Source organism: Brachycentrus maculatus, unplaced genomic scaffold (assembly GCF_059751285.1).
Source record: "Brachycentrus maculatus isolate JH-2025_06_01 unplaced genomic scaffold, ASM5975128v1 h1tg000458l, whole genome shotgun sequence".
Lineage (NCBI taxonomy): Eukaryota > Metazoa > Arthropoda > Insecta > Trichoptera > Brachycentridae > Brachycentrus > Brachycentrus maculatus.
This window is the reverse complement of record NW_028281205.1, coordinates 522,501-527,987: the sequence shown is the minus strand read 5'-3', so window position 1 is coordinate 527,987 and position 5,487 is coordinate 522,501. Positions and strand designations below refer to the sequence as shown.

Genomic DNA, 5,487 nt, shown 5'->3' with positions numbered 1-5,487 from the left:
TAAAGAATGTCACAAGTTTGTCAAGTGATCAAAAGTAAATCATTTAACTGGTCAAATTATAAGCTAAAATCGGTAGTGTAAAGGCAAAGGGGTATATCTGTCTCAGACGGAATTTTACAGGAGAGCAAAAACAAACTTGTAAAATTAAATAACTCATTTGTTTTATATATTTTTATATGTACATATCATAGTAAAACTAAGTAAGTATGACAACAACAGCTATATCTTTTTGCCAGATTATGGAATACACTATTTTAAACATTTTGTGAAAAATACTTATAAAAAAAGACAGATATACCCCTTTGCCATTACACTGCCGAAATAATAAAATGAAAATGATATCTTTTAGCTTTTCCCGTGTTGTGTAATGGTCATCACGCACGGCTACCGAGCTAGAGGCCCCGGGCTCGATTCCCAAAGGTGGTGAAAATAAACATTAGTGATTTTTTCACCATAATTTTTATTCAAAATTATCCTGCACTGGTACCCGGCTGGTAAGCGAAGGGCTGATCACCCTTCCTTCATGTGTTTACGATCAAGATAACACTGAGTTTATATGATGCAGTGCCCTATGCACCATCGGGGTGCAGATAAGGGTTAGAAGAAGCGTTTCTGATGTATGTGATTATAATCCAGAATTTGGACCTCGCATACAAATGACAGAGTTTCTGCTAAATAAAAAGATGCTTTCATATCACCATAGATGTCTCTAGTGAAGTTCTAGTGATTCAAGAACAATGTTTCAAAATTGGTTCATATATATATAGAACTTTCAATAATTTGTGTAGCGTGGCTGTCAATAATGGGTAGAATTGGTGAATGTTACACGTGTGTAAAGTTATCACTTAAACCAGCCTATGACGGTTGTCACCCCCCCCTTAAATGCCCAGACTTCCATATTCTTAAAATCTGTCGAATCAATTAATGACATTCCATATTCTTCTTCATCTTTGATGAGATGTCAAAAAATAATATGAAAATAACTCCTGTAATTGGAGATAATCCAGATTTTGTGAACAAGTATTTCGACACACTCAAAATGTTGTGCATATATATATTTTTTTGATCACTTACCTACATTTTTGTTTGTGGAAGTCCTCACCAAAACGTTACGTTTCCATTATAAATGATTTTAAGTAATTTTAAGGAATTCTAGCTTATAAAATTGTCACATTTTGGTGCGATTTAATTATTTCATATTGGTTTAACACAGGATTGGTCACGTTTTGTCGCGACTTAATTAAGATTTCGATATAATACAGTAAACAGAACAGATTTGCATTTAAAGGATTATATGTGCAATACTGGATATGTATCTTTTTGGTAAGGACCTTCACATTCAATATTTCATGGAATATTTGCAACATTTTGAGCGTGTACAAATACTTGTTAAAAAATCTGGATTACCTCCAATTAAAAGTTATTTTTTCACATTATTTTTTGACATCCCAACATGTATGAAGAAGAATATGTAAGTCTGGGCATTTACGGGGCTTACGACCGACATTGGCTTGACTAAGTGATCACTTTAAACACGTGTAGCAATCACCAATTCTACCCATGATAGACAAACATACTACTCAAATTTTAGGAAGCTCTTTATATATATATATATATATATATATATATATATATATATATATATATATATATATATATATATATATATATATATATATATATATATATATATATATTTATATATATATATATATATATTTGTCCGCCTCCGTAGTGTAATGGTCAGCACGCTCGGCTACCGTTCTGGAGGTCCCGGGTTCGATTCTCAAGGGGGGTAAAATAAATATAAGTGATTTTTTCACTGTAATATTTATTCAATATTACCATGGACTGGTACCTGAAGCCGAGGGCTGATCACCCTTCCTTCATGTGTAAAAACGATCAAGATAACACTGCGTTTATATGACACAGTGCCCTATGCACCATTGGGGTGCGGATAAGGGTTTTATTTTTTATATATATATATATATATATGATTGAATTTTGAAACATTGTAAATATATCACTAGAATTTTCACTAGCGGAATCTATTGGTGAGATGAAGAAGTTTCTTTTATTGACATGACAACTGTCTGTTCACGCCTGGTTTATTTAAAAGATAAAAAAATGATATTTTTTGTTTTTTAAAATACATGTATATATTTTTTTTTTAGCTCGTTATCTTTCAAAAACTCTTTTTTTTTACAGTTATATTGATCAAGCTCGTAACACACTGTGTGCGAGTTCACAACAGCCATCTTTGGACGAGGAAAGCTGATACATATTCTTTTTCATCCTACATCCATCTGCATGGGTACCAACCAAGTCTATGACGGTCGTAAGCCATGTAAAAGCCCAGACATCCATATTATTCTTCATCTACGTCGAGATGTCAAAAAATAATGTGAAAAAAAATTCCTAATTATAGATAATCCAGACTTGTGAACAAGTATTTGGACACTCTCGAAATGTTGTAAATTTTCCATAAAACATGAAATTAATCAATCAAAATTTGCGAAAATAATATTATGGTATACTAAAAAGGGAGTCCCTATTAATTTTTCTGTGATCTCAACATAAACGAAGAAGTTAAAATTGAATTTATTTAAATTTTACGTATAACAACCAAACCTATTACGGTAGATAGTTACTTTTTTAAAATCTCATCATAGATGAAGAAGTCCAGGTATTTACAGGGCTCATGTGTCATAGGCTGGTTTAAGTGATCACTTTATCATCCCATGGTGAATGTCGGACGTGTGTAAAGTGATCAATCAACCACCCGTGACAGGACATAAGCCCTGTAAACACCCAGACTTCCATATTCTTCTTCGTCTTTGTTGAGATGACAAAAAATAATATGAAAAATAACTCCTATAATTGTAGATAATCCAGATTTGTAAACATGTATTTGGACACACTCGAAACGTTGTAATACACACCACTCTGTCTTAACAAACATTCTTCGCCTCTTCCACGTTCATGCATCCCATCAAGAAGTGATATATTTTATTTATTTAAATTTTACGTAAAAACAATCATATTTCGCCGGTGGAAGCGTTATATCACGATTTTTTCACGTCAATAGCCCTTGGACAACTTGTTGCTACGATAGATAGTGCTATGGTGCCATTCCAGTTCCACACGCCTAAACAGCACTGCGCCAGCACCACTACAGCACTATGCATAGTGTCAATTCTGCGTCGGAAGTCGAGGCGGCTGGTTCTATGAACGACTCTCGATAGTACCTACCGCCGTTTGAATTCGAACCGGCGTTCCGAATTCCGTTTTTTAAATCGCGCATTTCAAATTTCGAACCGAACAGTCAAAAGTTATTTGAATTTTCAAAAAAATTCCAGAACGTGTTCTTTTAAATTTTTTATTTTTAAAAATTTTCGATGGAACTTTATGTTAAGTTGTATCGAACCAGTGCTTGAATTATTGTTACATTTTTGAAGGTACGTTATTTTTCTTGTAATTTATTTTATCTGTGAAGTTTAAATTGATGTGAAATTAATAAAATATAATTTATAGTTTTTAACTAGTTATTTTTGGTACATTTTAGTTATAAAAAGTAACTTAAATAAAAAATTACAAAAATTTGCTAAATATGATATAAAAATGTATATATATATATATATATATATATATATATATATATATATATATATATATATATATATATATATATATATATATATATATATATATATATATATATATATATATATATATATATATATATATATATATATATATATATATATATATATATATATATATATATATATTCAAGCCGTTTCCCCGCAGGGGTAGGCAGAGAGGATGGAACGCCACACTCTTCTGTCCTGACATACACTCCTCGCATCCATACATCTAGTCATACATGCCCTCCGATTACGCAGACTTTACACCGCCAGATTTTAGGTTCGGATTGATCTGATCGTGCCAAGTCTTTTTCGGTCGTCCATATATATATATATTTTATATATATATATATATATATATATATATATATATACAGTATCTACTCAATGAATTAGGGCCACCCATTATTTTTTTGAATACTCTGAAATCTTTTGGATTATTATATTTATTTTACATAAATACTTTAAGTTTTCTATTGACATCTAATATCATGTATATTACCTTCAATAATATGTAAAATATACCTGGATTATTTAAGCCTTTATAAAATTTCAAACCCTTTTTCTGAGAAAGGTCCCTAATTAGCACAGGTAGACAGATAGTTGAAAGTTCAAAAAATAGTCCTATCTTATTTATTAGTGAAGTTTCTTGAGTTCTGGTTGTTGTTTTGTTCAGAGAAGTTATATAGTTATCGTGTCTTGTGAAAAAAACTTAATTTTTAATTTTAGTTCATAAAGTATAATTTTTTTTTGTAAACACAAGTGTTTTTTTTGAAAAGGACAAAATGGGAAAAAGTAAAGATATTTCCGAGGAAAAAAAGTCTAGTGTTATAGTGCTACTGAAATTAAGAATACTATCTATTAGAGAAATTTCAAAAAAAGAAAACGTTTCTCGTCAAACAGTGGACTAAATTTCAAAATCAATAAAAAATCAGTCACCCGCCACCAGCAATCGGCGAAAGAACTGTCGTAGGATTAGAAAAACAACACCGAGGACTGATCGAAAAATCGTTCAAAGTGCCTTAGAAAACCGTAGTGCATCAGCAAAAACATTAAAAATAAAATTGGAAGAAGAGGGTATAAATATATCGGTATCAACACTGAGGCGACGTCTTTACGAAGTAAATCTGAAATGCAGGCGCCCTGTAAAAGTACCAAAATTGACACCACGAATGAAAGCGGATCGATTAAAATGGGCCAGGCTACATAATAACTCGGTAGATGATTGGAAAAAGGTATTTATTTAAATTGAATTTTCAACATATCATTTTAGTAAATAAACTTATATATTTGAATTAAACTTAAATTTTCATTATTTTTCAGGTCATCTTTAGTGATGAGTACCGGTAAGAAGCCGTGACAGAGAGCCGTCGATTCGTCAGGAGAACACCAATGGAACGTTACGATGAGGCCTGTGTGGTAAAAGTTATCAAACACCCCCCTGCAACAATGATATGGTCATGTATTATTAACAATTTACCTGGGCCGTTGTTTTTCGTGGAAGGAATAATGAACCAAAATTCCTATAAGCAGGTCCTCGAACGAATTTTATTGCCCTTCTACCATACACTCGACCCAACAGAAGGTCCATACACCTTCATGCAGGATGGGGCACCTTGCCACCGGGCTAAATCAATAATAAAATTTTTGTCTAACAAAAATCTGCCTTTGCTCCCCTGGCCTGGAAATTCTCCGGACCTTAATCCTATAGAAAACGTATGGAGCATGTTAAAAAATAAGGTATACTCATTTCCAAATCCGACAGTAGACTGTCAAAAAAAAAATATTAAAAAAATTTGGTCAGAAGACGAAGAAATAAAAAACATGATAAAACAGTGCA

At 32.0% G+C, this 5,487-nt stretch overlaps 1 protein-coding gene across 1 annotated transcript in view; it reads left to right on the top strand.

Moving 5' to 3' along the window:
- Positions 1 to 3,191: 3,191 nt before the first annotated feature.
- Positions 3,192 to 5,487, top strand: part of LOC148302388 (scavenger receptor class B member 1-like) — a 45,537-nt gene continuing 43,241 nt past the window's right edge. Inside the window, exon 1 of the mRNA XM_088271700.1 lies at positions 3,192 to 3,458. The gene's annotated coding sequence lies outside the window, so the exon portion shown is untranslated. The remainder of the gene's footprint in view (positions 3,459 to 5,487) is intronic.